The sequence below is a fragment of the Vanellus vanellus genome (assembly GCF_965231255.1).
Source record: "Vanellus vanellus genome assembly, chromosome: 26".
Lineage (NCBI taxonomy): Eukaryota > Metazoa > Chordata > Aves > Charadriiformes > Charadriidae > Vanellus > Vanellus vanellus.
Window position 1 is genome coordinate 6,514,900 of NC_138931.1, and position 17,660 is coordinate 6,532,559.

Here is a 17,660-nt window from a genome sequence, read left to right on the forward strand (position 1 = left end):
GAGGCAGGCCCTCTCGGGAGATACCTGGGCCTTGCTCTCCCTCCTTGCCTTTTCACCAGCGCAGACACTGCTTGCATGCCCCCAGTTTTCAGGACTTGTTGCCCTGTAAGACTGCTCAGTACCTGGGTTCTTTTGAAGCAAATCATGTATCCCAGCGCGTTGGGTGCCCCCGGGGTTGGGCAGTGCTGCCAAAATCAGAGAAAGGTAAAGCCTCAGCATGGTTCAGGCACAGAGCATGCAGAAGGACGGTGCAGGTTCGTCTCTAAGCTGTGACACCCGGTGATTTTGATTCAGGATGTTAGATGACCGAGGGACAGCAATTACCTGTCACACCTCTCTGTTGAATTGCCCTCGTTTTCTCATCAGAGCCTGGCACTGGCGGACTGCCTCCTTCCTGAAGCGCCTCCTTCTCCACAGTCCCACGGTCTGTCTCTTTTCAAAGAAAGTAGGATGGTTTCATTCATTTCATTGGTGTCAATCATGGAGAAAAATGTGAGTGCTAGACTCTTTTCAGTTTGCCAGTGTACACAAGAGCCCACAGTGCCGCAAAAGAAGCCGAAAACCACCCCCAAGTTATCTAAAGCACAACTCAAAACAGACAGCTAAAGCACCCAAGACGGAATTCACAACCCTTCATTTGAGCTGCCTTCAAGTTCCGCGTCCAGCCTCAAGCTGGGTGTCCAGCTTTCACCTGTCCCTGACCCCGAGGTACCACCGAGCGTCCTCAGACATCAAGAAGAACAACGCGGCTGGACCAGGCTTTCAAGCTGGGGCTGCTCCGATCCTGGCCATGCCACGCCTGTAGCCCAGGAACAGTGTGCCCGTCCCAGCGACCCCAAGCTGCCTGCGCATCCTCTCCACCGGCCAAGGGCACTCGCCTCTGGCGACTGGCAGGGCGCTGGCCCTCTCACGGCTTCTCTGCAATCAGCTCCTTGGCAAGTTCCTCACACACTCAAGGCGTGAGCACTGCCAGTTCCTGCCAGCTGGACACCAACGCCTGCCCAGAACAGCTCTGACGAGTAATGCGAGAGCTGGGGCAGCAGCTGTCCCTGGACCTCAGCTGGAACCGCAACTGGCAGCAGAGACTCTGGACCATCTCTGCCTGCAGCTCACCAGTGGCTGCACGGCGTTAAATTGATTGTGGCTGCGGTGATGTTCTGATCAATCTCATCCTGCTGTGTAGGCTACGGCTCGTGTATACCGGCATCTAAAACCTCAGCTTCCCAAGCCTTTGAGTTAAGAGTGACATATGCCCACCACGTGCTGCTTTGTCCAATTCCTCGAGGAGTTTTTTTATGACTTCTGCTGACTGCTGGGAAGATTTTCTTCTTTCACCTTTATGCTTTGCTCTTTGAGAACCTTAACGGAAAGTATGAGGTTAAATTTCTCACAAGTAAAATATTGAAAACTGTCTGTGAATTCAGTCAAAACTGACTACTCACCCCTGCGATGCCAGGTGAGTTCCCGCGCCGGATGGAGCTCAGAAGCTGGAAAAGACCTCTCTCTACTCACATCTGCAACCAAAGAGCCATGAGAACTTTGCATCATACCTTGGGATATACACTGTCATAACCGAATTACACAACATGTAAGGGGATCATGGAATGAGAGGGCACGCGCGATGCAGGTCTCTATTCTCACACCCACAAGAGATGCCTCGCTCCCATTTGGGCTTTCAGCTGGCAGCTCTCAAAGGACGTAAAAACCCATGACGTACCCACGCCATCTCCCTCAGCATCAGCCCTGGAACCCAGCCGGGAAGCTGGATATCCACCGCCTCCAGCCACGTCTGTAAACAAACAGAACAGAGCAGCTCCCATGAACTGTTTCAACAGACTTCAGATGTGAGCGGCAGTGAGTGCAGTTCAAAGCCGGGACTGAGCCATGGCACACGTCTTTCCCTTCCATTCAGGATCATTGTGCACAGTCACTGGGTGCCTGTACCATGCCCGTGAAAAACAAAGCCTGCACGGAGCTGTTGGGAGAAAGGACTCCCTGGAGCTCACACCAGCTCTAAACTCAACCCCGACAAGCCCACTGGCTTTGCAGCAGGCACTGGAAGCAGCTCCGGCTTGGAGAGGCTGGGCAAGAATGCTTTGCAAGGCAGAGTGCCCCGCGGCACATCACTGAGCATGACCCACTCTCTCTCTGCTCTTCCGCATGTCTTAGCATTGGCCAAGAAAATATTGAATTACTTTTCAGAGGTACAGAATATGAAAACCCAAATGCTCGCTCGTTCAAGAGCCATACCTGTGGGATCGCCCTGAGGCTCCCGGACAAGATCCGTCTTAGAAGTCGGGTGGCCGTCGGCTACAGGCACAGCTGCAATCAAGCGCATTTCCATTAGATGTTGTGATCTACTTCATTCTCAGTGATCTGCAGTGACTGCAGCGGGGGAGGTAATGCCGTGGGACCCAGACGTGGGTGGAGATTTCCAAAGCTGCAGAGGGGCCTGGGTGACCTGTTGGCTGGCACCTGGCAGCTCTCAAAATACGGCTTCCAGGCCACGTGCATGTCCATCCTCAAGGACAGGATGGACAAACATTCGGCCCTCTTGGGGATTCCCTACTGGGAGATCTCTACTGCGCTCAAAAGAAGCCCACATGAAAGCACTGGAGGAAAAGGTCTAGTGGAGAAAAGCCCGCTGGCCAGCGAATGGCTGCACCAGTGCTGCCCCATCTGCTCCCCGGGCTGTGGGCTGGGGCTGTGTGTCCAATGGGGGCCTGGATTCGCCCAAGGAGAACACTGCAGGTCTCAAGCAGCGATGCTCCTGTATTCCTGAGCAGACATCTCCCACAAACATAGGTCTCCGAAGCTGAAAGACGAGATGCAGTGTGGGAGTGGCAGAACCATGGCCCCGGTCATGGCTGTGCCCAGCCTGGGGAAGAAGTGCTCCTGCACTGCCTCTCTGTCCTTGACACGCAGGCTGGAGGAAGGCTGCTCAAGCCCAGGGCGGCACCAGGCCAGCTCTAGGGACACTTTCTCATGCTGATGTGCTGGTCCCGGCCCCACCATTCACCTGGAAAATGCCCATGCAGCAGCCACAGCCCTCTGTACCTCCCTGTGGGGTATCTGCCTCCCACTGCCTTCAGAGCTGGCCATGGCTCACCCATCCCTGCTGCCCTCCCGGCCCTGCCCCACCCGGCCCCTGCCCCGCTGCCACAACGAGGTGCGGTGGGTGCTGTACCACACTGCCTGGCTGTGTGATGGCCCTCGCCCACCCGCCTACCTAATCCCTGCGCTCTCCATGGAGCAGCCCAGGCATCCCGGGCTTGCAGGACCACCAGGAGGAGGATAAGGAGGCGAGCGGGGGACATGGTCCCCTGCACTATGCCACTGCCGCTGCTGCTCCGGACACTCCTCCCACTGCTGACAGCGTGCTTCTATTGCCGCCGCTGCTGCTGCTGCTAGTGCTGCTGCTGCTGCTGCTGCTGCTGGCACTGCTGGCACTGCCACACCAGTGCCCACGGTACAGCTCTGCACAGCAGCGCGTAGCACAGCGGGGCTCTGTGACCTCACAGCCAGGCCTCCCCACCGCAGCTACGCCCCTGGGGCACCGACCCTCCTCCAAGCACTGCCCCCTGGTGAACCAGCTGTGACACCTCTGAGCCTGAGCACAGCAAAACTGACCAACCCAGGCTCATCCCCATGGACTTACATGCAAAACACTGCTTTTTGGCTTGGAAGGGAGTCTGGCCGAAACGCTCCCGCAACAGACACACTTTGCTACATCTCTTTGCAAGTCCTGGCTCTGTGTTGTCAAATGGGGCACAAGACGGCAAACAAAAGCCCAGCTTTCCTCAGCATGTAAGCCTTTTGCCTGCGTGCCCTGGGGCGGTTCCCTCTGGTGCACAGCAAAATACATGCGAAAGCTGCATCCCAGTCACGTACAGCCATTGCCAATGAACGACTGAGCCTGCAAACTAGTGCACGTCCTCTTTGTACACCCATGTGGAGGGAGCAGAAGCGGAGAAGGGTGGGCCTATTTTGGGAGCAGCACTGCCGATGGGAGTGCACAGGCCGCCGGGCAGGCTGGGGTATACCGCGTGCTCGGCACAGGAGGAGGAGCGCTGGGAAGGGGTGCTCGTAAAGATCATCATGGCAGCCCGTGATGATAGGGAAAGCCTCTTCTGCCTCCCTCCCGTACCCTTGACTTGCATCACGTCCCTTGGAGTGGATGGTGAGACTCTGGTGACAGATATTTGTCTAAAAACAGTACTGAAAACGAAACCGTTGAAATAGCAATGCATCTTTTTTGCTCTTGCTTGTGAGTCAAATGGAGTATCTCTGACCTCACAGGAACACTGGTTCTCCAGACTCCCATGGGCTATAGCTAAACGTGTCTGGAAGAGCAGTCCAGGGTCAGTTCTGTTGTCCCATCCATGCGGACACCGGATTTGTCAACGTGCTGGCTGTGCTCAGATGTGCCCCCTGATCCTAAGGGTGGCAAAGACAGTTTTCCACAAGCAGAAAGCGGGGAGCTGCAGCCATTTGGCAGTGTCCCAGCGATGGAAAAATTAATGCCCCTACAAAACCTTGTGCTGGAAACCAAGGGACTGGGATCACGGCAGGATTGTGTGCATGTTCTCTTTTGTCTCGCTTGAGAGACAGAGAGAACCAGAAGACCATCCACCCTAAGGGTACCAATACCAATGCAGGCAGCCTGGGGAACAAACAGGAGGAAGCGGGGCTCTGCGCTCAGTCAGAAAGTTACGATATCATAGGAATAACTGAAACATGGTGGGACGACTCACATGACTGGAGGATCGCGACGACTGGCTGTTCTGTAAAGAGAGGCAGGGAAGAAGAGGAGGAGGAGTCGCACTCTGTGTTTAGGAGGTTCTTACGGTAGGCGTCTGCTACTGACCTCCAAACCAAGACGATAAGGCCAATGAAGCAATATTTGGGTCACTTAAGCAAGCTTTGGGTCAACAGACCCTGGTTCTTATGGGATGAGCAGTTAGTGGAAGCCACCTGGCTAGTCAACACCCGGGGAACCGTCAGCCGAGCTGGTCCCGCTCTACACAACCGATTAAATCAATGCACCATTTCCCACGGATCAACTGAATACAAGCATCTGTGGTTACCTGTTTTCACAAGAGGCACATGCTGCTTCAACTTCTATCTTTCGGGCTGTTACCTATGAGAAAATGGAAGCATGTTTTATTGTCAGAGGAAATCATGAATTGCAAAGTCAGCTCATGGCCCACTTTGCCTCTCCATGCACGTACCTAGCAAACAGCCCAGGAAGTGTTACAGAGGTGATTAGCAAAGCAACGCCACAACACCTCAAGAGATCCCGTAACTAAACGAGTCTGTCCCTTGGCGGTGCTTTCATAGCCCCACAAACCTTGGGGCTCCATGCTTTCCTGGCAACTTAATCCTCAAAACAACTTTTTTTCACTCGCACCAGCGCTGTTGTACTTTACAAAAGTAAAATTTACTTTTAAAAGGTAGAATGTATTATAGAAGGTAGAATTACTCATTAAGCAAGAGCTAAAAGCTGTAAAAAGGTTGCAAGGCCTTGCAAAACAAGACACTTTGTATAAACAATACATGCCTTGCTCATGAAAGTACCCTTGAAGAACAGAAGGCTGATAACAAGGGAAGACCCCTACGCAGAAAGCACCAAAAGCGGCTGAAAACCAGACAGCTGCTGCAAGAAGCCCAAAGTCAACAAAGATTTGCAGTAACCGGGGAAAGCTAAAGACATCGTGACCACTGACTCAATTAGACTGAATAAAACTGCCCCCCCCACTGCACTGGAGCACGCGCACATCAACTCAAGTACATTCTGGTTTTAAATGAAAGCGAGAGACTGTACTAACCAACAGAAATTGTTAAGATAAGGTGCTAAGCAGTAATTGTAATTAAGGGCGTGTGTTTCGGTGTTTTGAATTGTATTCCAAAGAGTTTGCAGGCCGGTGTGCTGGCCTTGTGGGATACCACCTAGCACCCATCATCCGATTTAAATAAGTACCTCTGCTCTGGGCGTACATGGGCATTAATTAACAATTGCTGCTCTCAACCGGGGCTTAGGCCATGTGCAAGTACAGTACCGACCCAGATACAAAGCTCAGGGTGTCACTTAATGCCCAGTGCCACATACACGGTACCTTCTTCAATTGCCTCCTCTCGATCAACTCTTTTCCAGGCTCTTCCATCTCGTTCCAGCTCAGACACCTCCCCTCCTCCTCAGTGCTAACTGGGGACCAACCATCCGGGAGGCAGCAGCACGACATGATCTCACCGGGGTTGTGGGGTTGTCCCTGGGGTTGAGCCCTCGGGCCCAGGGCCGGTGAACTGGGCCATGGCCAGGCCCGTGGGCGGTGATGTCTCCAGGGCCCCCCTGATGCGACCATGCTGGGACGTACCTGCTCTGGCGCCTGCAGTTGTCCTGGGCTTGGCCTGGTCCCGGTCCTATGCCTACCCCCTATCCCTAGGTCCCGGTCCCTGTCCCTGTCCCTGTCACCATCGCCGTCCCCGTCCCCGTCCCTGTTCCTGTTCCTGTTCCTGTTCCTGTTCCTGTTCCTGTTCCTGTTCCTGTTCCTGTTCCGGTCTCTGTCCCTGTCCCCCCTCGCTCCAGCTGCCCCTCCCCCTTTCTCCTCAGGCCCCTCAGCTCCCCTCCGGCCCCACCCCCGGCCGCCTGTGACTGACAGGCCGCCTCCGGCTCTGCTGATTGGCTCAGCCCTGGCCAATGGCAGCCTGTTTCCTGGCTGGCTGGGGGTTGCTTCCCTGTAGCTTTTGGGAGGGTTCTGGAGGACTCTTTGGAGGAATAAAGTGAAATGCCAGAAGCTTCTGTCCAGGCCCTCTCCTGAGGAGACAGGCCGTCCTGGACAGGGCCCTCTCGGGACATGCCTGGACTCCTCCCAGGCATCTCCTGGAGGGTTTAGTGCTCCCCGAGGAGGGAGCAAAACTGACAGAAACAGAGAATGGTTTGGGCTGAAAGGGACCTTCAAAGACCTAGTCTACCCCGCCCCCCACCATCAGCAGGGACACCTTCTACTACACCAGCTTGCTCAAAGCCCCTCCAACCTGCCTTGTCCAGTCTTAACCTCCCTCTTTCACGTTACACCCCTCGCCCCTTCTACCTCTCACTACAGGCCCTGGTAAAATGTCTCTTTGCACCTTTCTTATCAGTCCCCTTTAAGTAGTGAAAGGCCGCAGTGAGGTCTCCCCGGAGCCTCCTCTTGTCCAGGCTGACCACCCCCAACTCTGACAGCCTTTCTGCGCAGGAGAGCTGTTGCAGCCCCGGCAAAATTTTCGTGGTCTCCTCTGGACCCGCTCTACAGGTCCATGCCGTTCTTGCGCTGGGGACCTCAGAGCTGGACACCTGCTGGCCACGCTTTACAGAGTCAGAGAATGGTCGGGGTTGTAAGGTACCTTTGGGGATCATCTAGGCCAGCGTGTCGCCAAATCAGGTTCACCTAGAGCAGGTTGGACAGGAACGCCGCAGGCGGATTTTGAATCTCCAGAGAAGGAGATCTATACAATGGGTTACATGATGTGCCATTTAGCAAGGCGGGGATGTCTCTTGAGAGCTGGGAATACCCTTGGAACGTTTTGATTACTGTGCTTGTGTTGTTCAGTTTTGCGGGCTTGTTCTTCTTCGTTGGCTGGACCTGCGGTAGAGGGACACATCCAGCAGCAACACTGCCAGTGCCCAGAGCAGATATCGTGCCTGCACAGACTGCGCTGTCCCCTGCAGCAGACATCGTACCTGTACAACCGCTGCTGGCCCCCACCACAGACATTCTTATGGGTGACTTCAACTGCCCAGACATTTGTTGGCAGAACAGTACAGCAACTCACATGTCCCCATCAAGTTCCCGGAATGCGTAGAGGACTGCTTCCTCCTACAAATGGTAGATGTGGCAACCAGGAACGAGGCACTGCTGGACTTGCGACACATGATTCGTGGTATCTTGGTTCACGATAGTGATACCATAGCGCTAACAAAATTCTTGTCTAACTAGGATCAGGAAACCAATTGCCTTTTTGAAGGTACCAATAGAATCTGTACCTAAGACATGACAGTAGGGAACACAGGGCTAAAGACTAAGAAAGTCAGTTGAAGAGAAGGCTGTCTTGTATGGAGCAAGTGAGCAGGCTGATGTGGTATAAGTGGGAGTTGAACAATGTAGCAAAGTTTGGAATTTTTGCAAGCAGATGGCTTTAGAATTTGTTATATGCGAGACACTGTATCCTTGAGTAGAATAGATAAGGGAAGTGTGCTAGAAGAAGCTAGGTTTGGTATAAGCAACCAGGCCAAAAATGAACTGAGCAAGCGCAGGAACTAAGGTCAACCAGCGGACGCGGTGAGGAAGACTATCAACGACCACCAGAGGACCCTGGATGACCACCAATGCGCACGAATGTGCACGCATCAAGGACATTTACATATATTAATGGGGTCTAGGAAAGAGTATGACTATGTTAATCATTTCTCAGAAATCGAATCAATATGTATATTCTGATTGTAAGCTTCCATGGAGGAGCAATTGAATGCTGGGAGTTTTTGACGAACAGTCTCCTGGAAGCACAAAACCCGTTAATTCCCTTTAAAGGGAATTCCCTTTGTTGGGCCCCAGGCCTTGGCAACACCAATCCAGGTTGATGCAAACACAGACCCACCACCAGTGAAGGAAGAGTTTGTATGCGAACTCTTACAGCAGCGTGGCCCCTATAGAGGGATGGGCCCTGACAAGATCCACCAGAGGATGTTAAGAGAGCTGGCTGATGTTGCTGCTAGGCTGCTCTCCATAATCTTTGAGAAACCGTGGAAATCGGGGGACGTCTCAGAAGACTGGAAGAAGGCTACTGTCACCCCGATCTACAAGGCGGCCTTAAAGGAGGATCCAGGTCCATCGGCCTTCTTTCGGTCTCTGGGAAAGTTACAGAACGAATCCTCCTGGGGGCCATCACAAGTGAAATGAAGCACGTGATTGGGAAAAGCAGCACGGATTCACCAAGGGCAAATCGTGCTTGCCAAACCTGATCACCTTCTACAACCAAGGAACCTGCTCAGGTGATGAGGGCTGAGCGGTGGCCATTGTCTACCTGGAATTCTCCAAGGCTTTCAACAGGGTTCCCCGCAGCCTCCTCCTAGAGAAAGTCTTGCGTTAGGGTCTAGACAAGTGGTCTGTGTGCTGGGTTGGTAACTGTCTGACAGGCTGCCCCCAGAGGGTTCTGGTAGATCGCTCCTTTTCAAACTGTCAGCCTGTCACAAGAGGGGTCCCCCAGGGATCTATACTGGGCCCAACGCTGTTCAATGTCTTCATAAGTGATGTGGATGATGGGGTCTTGTTTATCCCAAGGAAAGTTTTTGCTGATACAAAACTGAGTGGGGAAGCAGACAGTTGGCAAGGCAGAGTCCACAAGCAGGAGGACCTGCATAGGCTGGAAGAGCGGGCTAACAAGAACGCGCCCATGTCAATGTATGTATATGAATACATTCTAGGAAATAGCATGAGTATGATAATTCCATGGGAAGCTTCCATGGAGAAGCAAGTGAGTTCTGGGAGTTTTTGGAGAACGCTCTCCTGGAAGCACAAAACCATGTCTACTGCCACGCTTCCGGGGCTGTGTGACGGCCCTCAGCCACCCGCCTACCTAATCCCCGTGCGCTCCACGGAGCAGCCCAGGCATCCCGGGCTTGCAGTACCAGCAGGAGGAGGATAAGGAGGCAGTTGGGGGCCATGGCCCCCTGCATTATGCCACTGCCACAGCTGCTCCTGACACTCCTCCCACTGCTGACACTGGTGCTTCGACTGCTTTTGCCCAAAAATTAGCAGGGCTTATTAATAAGGTTTTAAACTAGATTCGATGGGGGAAGGGGGTAATATCGGGTATTGCAAAGTAATTACAGCTGCTCCAGCCAAGTCAGCCTCAACAAAGACACAGCTGATGTCCCTCTATGCAAATGCATGGAGCATGGGGAACAAACTGTGGAGTGCTGTAATTGATGGCTACCAAGTCTTCAAAAAGGATAGGCAAGGAAGGAGAGGTGGTGGGGTGGCCCTCTATGTTAGGGGCACTTTTTAATGTCTGGAACTTAACAGTGTGGATGACTGTTGAGTGTGTATGGATAAGAATTAAGGGGAAGGCCAATAAGGCAGACATCGTGATGGGAGTTTGTTATAGACCTCCCAATCAGGATGTAGAAGCCGATGAAGGATTCTATAAGCAGCTGGAAGAGGTCTTACGATCATCTGCCCTTATTCTTGTGGGGGACTTCAACTTCCCAGACGTCTGCTGGAAATACTACGCAGCAGAGAGGGAACAGTCCTGGAGGTTCCTGGAGTGTGTGGAAGACAACTTCCTAACACAGCTGGTGAAGGAACCAACTAGGGGAAGTGCCCTACTGGACCTACTGCTTTTTAACAGAGAAGGTCTTGTGGGGGATGTAAAGGTTGGAGGTGGCCTTGGGCAGAGTGATCATGAAATGACAGAATTTTCAGTTCTTGATCAAGTAAGGCGGGGAGCCAGCAGAACTGCCACCTTGGATTTCCGAAGGGCAGACTTTAGCCTGTTTAGGAGCATGGTTGAGAGTGCCCCTTGGGAGGCAGTTGTGAAGAGCAAAGGTGCCCAGGAAGGCTGGGCATACTTCGAGCAGGTGCTCTTAAAAGCGCAGGAGAAGGCCATCCCCTTGTCTCGAAAAACGAGCAGACGGGGAAGAAGACCAGCCTGGCTAAATAGAGAACTTTGGGTGGACCTCAGGAAAAAAAGGAAAGTTTACATTCTCTGGAAAAGGGGGTCGGAAAATTCTGAGGACTATCAAGATATAACAAAGCTATGTAGGGGGAAAATGAGAAGGGCCAAAGCTCAATCAGAACTCAGCTTGGCCACTGCAGTTAAAGACAATAAGAAGCGATTCTTTCAGTATATCCATAGAAAAAGGAAGAAGACTAGGGAAAATGTAGGCCCACTGATGAATGAGACAGGTGCCCTAGTGGTGGGAGACACAGAGTTACTGAATGCCTTCTTTTCTTTGGTCTTCACTGCTAAAGCTGTCCCTCATGAATCCCATACTCTGAAGGCAAAGGGGAAGGTCTGGAGAGGAGAAGATTTTCCCTCAGTTGAGGAGGACTGTGTCAGAGACCACTTGGCCAAGCTGGACATTCACAAGTCCATGGGCCCTGATGGCATGCACCTGCGAGTGCTGAGGGAGCTGGCGGATGTTATTGCTAGACCACTCTCCATCGTCTTTGAACGGTCATGGAGAACAGGAGAGGTGCCTGAGGACTGGAGGAAGGCTGACATCACTCCGATCTTCAAAAAAGGCAAGAAGGAGGACCCAGGGAACTACAGACCAGCTAGTCTCACCTCTGTCCCTGGGAAGGTAATGGAGCGACTCATTCTGGATGTCATCTCCAAACACGTTGAGGAACAGGAAGTTATTGGAAGTGGTCAACATGGATTTACCAAGGGTAAATCATGCTTGACCAATCTGATAGCTTTCTATGATGTTATAACTGGTTGGCTGGAAGAGGGGAGAGTCGTGGGTGTCATCTACCTTGACTTTAGCAAGGCTTTTGACACTGTCTCCCATGACATCCTCATTAGGAAGCTGAGGCCGTGCTGCCATCCAGCGTGACCTGGACAGGCTTGAGAGCTGGGCAGAGATGAACCTAATGAGGTTCAACAAAAGCAAGTGCAAGGTCCTGCACCTGGGGAGGAAGAATGCAAACACCAGTATAGGTTAGGGGTGGACCTGCTGGGAATTAGTTCTGAGGAGAAGGATCTGGGGGTCCTGGTAGACAGTAAATTATCCATGGTTCAGCAATGTGCCCTTGTTGCCAAAAAGGCCAATGGAATCCTGGGCTGCATAGGGAAGAGTGTGGCCAGTAGGTCGAGGGAGGTCATTCTCCCCCTCTACTCTGCACTGGTGAGGCCACGATTGGAATACTGTGTTCAGTTTTGGGCTCCCCAGTTCAAGAGGGACAGGGAGCTGCTGGAGCGAGTCCAGCGAAGAGCAACTAAGATGATTAAGGGATTGGAGCATCTCCCTTATGAGGAAAGGCTGAGAGAGCTGGGAGTCTTTAGCCTGGAGAAGAGAAGGCTGAGGGGAGACCTCATTATGGCGTACAAGTATACAAAGGGTTGTGTTTAAGGAGAATGGAGCCAGGCTCTTTTCAATGGTTCCAAGTGACAGGACGAGGGGCAATGGGTACAAGTTAGAACACAGGAAGTTCCGTTCAAATAAACGGAAAAACTTCTTGACGGTGAGGGTGACAGAGCACTGGAACTGGCTGCCCAGGACAGTTGTGGAGTCCCCTTCTCTGGAGATTTTCAAGACCCGCCTGGATGTAGTCCTGAGTAATGTGCTCTAGACAATCCTGCTTTAGCAGGGGAGTTGGACTAGATGATCTCTAGAGGTCCCTTCCAACTCTGAAAATTCTGTGATTCTGTGATTCTGTGAAACAGGAGGAGCTAGAGCTATGTGCACGCCTCCAAGGCTACGATCTCATTGGCATCGTAGCAACTCTGTGGGATGACTCCTATGACTGGAGTGTTGCCCTGGAAGGCTACAGGCTCTTCAGGAGAGAGAGGCAAGGGAAACGAGGAGGTGGTGTTGCCTTATATGTTAAGGAGCAGCTGGAATGCCTGGAGCTCAGCCTAGGGACGGATAAAGAGCCAACTGAGAGCCTATGGGTCAGGATTAAAGGGAAATTGGGAGCAGGGGACATTACAGTGAGGGTCTCTAGAGGCCACCCTACCAAGAAGACCGAGTGGATGAAGCCCTGTATAGACAGATAGGGGCAGCATCACGTTCACAGACCCTGGTTCTGATGGGTGACTTCATCCACCCCGACATCTCTTGGAAGGGTAGCACAGCCAGGCAGAGGCAATCCAGGAGGTTCTTGGATTGCATTGATGACAACTTCCTTCTCCAAGTGGTTGAGGAGCCAACGAGGAGAGGAGCTATGCTGGATCTTGTTCTTACCAACAAGGAGGGGCTGGTAGACAGTGTCAAACTCAAGGGTAGCCTGGGCTGTAGTGACCATGAAATGGTCGAGTTTGAGATCCTTGAGGCAGCGGGGAAGGTGCGCAGCAGGTTGACCATCCTGGAGTTTGGGAGAGCTGACTTTGGCCTCTTGAAGAATGTCAGCGAGAAAGGAAAGACTAGGGAAAGTGTGGGCCCTCTCCAGAAGGAAACGCAAGAACTGGTTACCCGGGACAGAGACAGAGCTGAGGCACTCAATGACTTCTTTGCCTCAGTCTTCACTGTCAAGGACTGCAGCCGCACTACCCCTGGCGCAGAATGCAAAGACGAGGATTGGGGAAATGGAGAACCACCCACTGTAGGTGAAGATCAAGTACGAGACCACCTGAGGAATCTGAAGGCGCACAAGTCCATGGGACCTGATGAGATACATCCGCAGGTCCTGAGGGAGCTAGCAGATGAGGTCGCTAAGCCACTAGCCATGATATTTGAGAAGTCGTGGCGGTCTGGAGAGGTTGGTGCCGACTGGAAAAGGGGAAACATAAGCCCTAATTTCAACAAGGGAAGCAAGGCAGACCCAGGGAACCACAGGCCAGCCATTCTGACCTCTGTGCCTGGTGAGATCGTGGAGCAGATCCTCCTGGAAACTCTGCTGAGGCACGTAGAAAAGAGGAAGGTGATTGGTGACAGCCAGCATGGCTTCACCAAGGGCAAGTCATGCCTGACAAATTTGGTGGCCTTCTACGAAGGGGTTACAGTGGCAGTGGCCAAGGGGAGACCAGCTGATGTCATCTACTTGGATTTGTGCAAAGCATTTGACACTGTCCCACACGATATCCTGGTCTCTAAATTGAAGAGACGTGGATTCGACTAATGGACCGCTGTGTGGATAAAGAACTGGCTGGACGGTCGCACTCAAAGAGGGACCTGTGGGTGCTGATTGACGAGAAGCTCAACATGAGCCAGCAGTGTGCAATCACAGCCCAGAAGGCCAACCGTATCCTGGGCTGCATCAAAAGAAGTGTGGCGAGCAGGTCAAAGGAGGTGATTCTGCCCCTCTACTCCACTCTCGTGAGACCCCACCTGGAGTACTGCATTCAGATCAGGAGTCCCCAGCATAAGAAGGACATGGACCTGCTGGAGCGCGTTCGGAGGAGAGCCACGAGGATGTTCCAAAGGCTAGAGCACCTCTCCTATGAAGAGAGGCTGAAAAAGTTGGGACTGTTCAGCCTGGAGAATAGAAGGCTCCGGGGAGATCTTATTGCGGCCTTCCATTCCCTAAAGGGGGCCTACAGGAGAGCTGAGGAAGGACTTTTTTCTAGGGCATGTAGCGATAGGACGAGGGAGAATGGCTTTAAACTAGAAGAGGGCAGGTTCAGATTGAACATTAGGACATTAGGAACAAGAACATTAGGAAGAAGGTTTTCACTCTGAGGGTGGTAAGGCACTGGAACAGGTTGCCCAGAGAGGTTGTTGAGGCCCCATCCCTGGAGGTGTTGAAGGCCAGGCTGGACGTGGCCTTGGGCAACCTGGTCTAGTGGGTGGTGTCCCTGCCTGCGGCAGGGGGGCTGGAACTGGATGATCTTCAAGGTCCTTTCCAACCTAAACCATTCTATGATTCTATGATTCTATGACTCCCTGTCAGGACACCAGATGTCGGCATGTTTCACGGTACCTACTGCGTTCTGCTGGCAAAGTTCCTCCTGGCAGACCTTGCTCCGCCTCTTTGCATGCAGCTCAGGCTACGTTTGGCTTTCTGGGCTGCAGGCGCACCGTGCCAGCTCACGTCTAGTTTCTCATCCACCAGTGCACCCCCAGCGTATGCGTCGGCAGGGCAGCGTGCGAACAGAGTAGGCCTTGGTGCCGTGCAAGCAGTGTTGAGCAGCAACTGCAACATGGGTGTGCTACCAACACTGTCTTGCTGACAAATCCAAACCTGGCAGCATATGGGCTGCTAGGAAGAAAACTGACTCCCTCCTAGGCAAAACAACAACAGACAGTGTCTCTGTTGTGGCTTGATAGCAGCTTTGTGCCGCTCTGTTTTATTTGTGGCTTTGCCTTCTGTGGCATATTTGGTGTGCAGAGAGCGGAGGGACTGGGGCTGGTAGTGCCCTACACAGTACCCCTGTCCTGTGCAGCCCCGGACAGAGCTGGCACGGGGAGCAGAGGTGGGGGCGATGAGCTGTTCATGAGCCCCGTGGGTGCCTCTGCGGCTCAGAATTTAGCAGTCCGGTCCCACCAGGGAAGCTGGGTTCCCCCAGGCCATCGGCGGGCCCCGTACCCAGCTGTCGGCCTGCTGACACCGTGGGCACCCTTTTCCCTGCCTGCCCTGATATGAAGTTTGGCTCAGAATTGGTGATTTTCTGGGATTGCTTCCGTTACGACCCAGAAGATGGTGCCACAGATCTGTATTTATTGCTATGCTAGGGTGGCATAATAAGTAATAAATAATAACAAATGGTAGCCTCCTGAAGCTGTCAGTCGAAGTCTGTTGTTGCACCCCAGACCCATACACTGGTGGGGCCGTCTCATGCCCTTGCAGGAGGATGAGGGCGCTGGTCTTGGGGCAAAGAGGGGGCGTTCAGTGTCTTGGGGGTCTGGAGGTCGTGGGGCTGGTCCTGAATGGACAGCTGGCGGAGTTGGGCAGCGCTGGAAGCAGTAGTAGGGGTGGGGGTGGGCAGGCCAGGTGGCTTTCCAGGATGGCAGGTGCCAGTTCCTCGGTGCTCCTTGGCATGTGGGCCGGTCGTCCAGGCACAGGTGATGGCTGCCGGTGTTGGATCCAGCTCTCAGGGGTTCTGGGATGGGCTGTGCAGCTGTCCGGGTGTGGAATGCAGCTGCTAGAATTGTGCGGGGATCCTTAAACTCGGGCGAGGCACCTGTGGAGAGAGGAGGCTGCTGAGGTCCCACTGCGCTTGCTGTGCCGGCTTGGTGTGAGGGTTTGGGACAGTGCTGGGCTCCCCGGGGGGTGTGGGTGCCCAGCTGCATGTGGGGAGCTCCATGCAGAAAACCGGGGTCTCTGTTTCACTTGGCTGGGGCTCTGCTCGCCCGCCTTTGGCTTCTCTCCTCTCTGTCCTGACCATCCTGACCTGGCTGCTCTGCATGTGAGGACCAGCATCACTTTTCCCCGCTGGCACCTTTGCTGTGGCAGCAAAAGCTGGACGTTTGTCTTTGTTGCGCAAACACAGCCGAGTGTGAAAAAACCTGCTTTTGAGGCTACAGTGCGCAGGAAAGCAGAGAGGGTCGAATTGTATGAGGCGTTTTAAAGAGTTCCAGGAGGCAGTGAGGACCAGCATCACTTTTCCCGCTGGCACCTTTGCTGTGGCAGCAAAAGCTGGACGTTTGTCTTTTTTGCTCCAAACAGCGCCGAAAGTGAAAACAGGTGCTTTTGAGGATGGAGTCCGCAGGAAAGCAGAGAGGGCCAAATTGTCTGGGGCATTTGAAGGGGTTCCAGGAGGCAGTGAGGACCAGCATCACTTTTCCCCGCTGGCACCTTTGCTGTGGCAGCAAAAGCTGGACGTTTGTCTTTTTTGCTCCAAACAGCGGCGAAAGTGAAAAAAGGTGCTTTTGAGGCTAGAGTCCGCAGGAAAGCAGAGAGGGCCAAATTGTCTGGGGCATTTGAAGGGGTTCCAGGAGGCAGTGAGGACCAGCATCATTTTTCCTGCTGGCACCTTTGCTGTGGCAGCAAAAGCTGGACGTTTGTCTTTTTTGCTCCAAACAGCGGCGAAAGTGAAAAAAGGTGCTTTTGAGGATGGAGTCCGCAGGAAAGCAGAGAGGGCCAAATTGTCTGGGGCATTTGAAGGGGTTCCAGGAGGCAGTGAGGACCAGCATCACTTTTCCCCGCTGGCACCTTTGCTGTGGCAGCAAAAGCTGGACGTTTGTCTTTTTTGCTCCAAACAGCGGCGAAAGTGAAAAAAGGTGCTTTTGAGGATGGAGTCCGCAGGAAAGCAGAGAGGGCCAAATTGTGTGGGGCATTTGAAGGGGTTCCAGGAGGCAGTGAGGACCAGCATCACTTTTCCCCGCTGGCACCTTTGCTGTGGCAGCAAAAGCTGGACGTTTGTCTTTTTTGCTCCAAACAGCGGCGAAAGTGAAAAAAGGTGCTTTTGAGGATGGAGTCCGCAGGAAAGCAGAGAGGGCCAAATTGTCTGGGGCATTTGAAGGGGTTCCAGGAGGCAGTGAGGACCAGCATCACTTTTCCCTGCTGGCACCTTTGCTGTGGCCGGAAAAGCTGGACGTTTGTGTTTTTTGCTCCAAACAGCGGCGAAAGTGAAAAACGGTGCTTTTGAGGATGGAGTCCGCAGGAAAGCAGAGAGGGCCAAATTGTCTGGGGCATTTGAAGGGGTTCCAGGAGGCAGTGAGGACCAGCATCACTTTTCCCCGCTGGCACCTTTGCTGTGGCAGCAAAAGCTGGACGTTTGTCTTTTTGGTCCAAACAGCGGCGAAAGTGAAAACAGGTGCTTTTGAGGATGGAGTCCGCAGGAAAGCAGAGAGGGCCAAATTGTCTGGGGCATTTGAAGGGGTTCCAGGAGGCAGTGAGGACCAGCATCACTTTTCCCCGCTGGCACCTTTGCTGTGGCAGCAAAAGCTGGACGTTTGTCTTTTTTGCTCCAAACAGCGGCGAAAGTGAAAAAAGGTGCTTTTGAGGATGGAGTCCGCAGGAAAGCAGAGAGGGGCAAATTGTCTGGGGCATTTGAAGGGGTTCCAGGAGGCAGTGAGG

The 17,660-nt window shown here is 53.2% G+C and overlaps 1 long non-coding RNA gene across 1 annotated transcript; it reads right to left on the bottom strand.

Moving 5' to 3' along the window:
* Positions 1 to 1,717: 1,717 nt before the first annotated feature.
* Positions 1,718 to 6,426, bottom strand: LOC309681712. Its single transcript, XR_014270057.1, has 4 exons — positions 6,375 to 6,426; positions 5,088 to 5,140; positions 2,251 to 2,322; positions 1,718 to 1,789 (listed from the first exon to the last, which is right to left on the bottom strand). It is a non-coding gene; the product is annotated as an uncharacterized lncRNA (long non-coding RNA).
* Between the last annotated feature and the right edge of the window lie 11,234 nt (positions 6,427 to 17,660).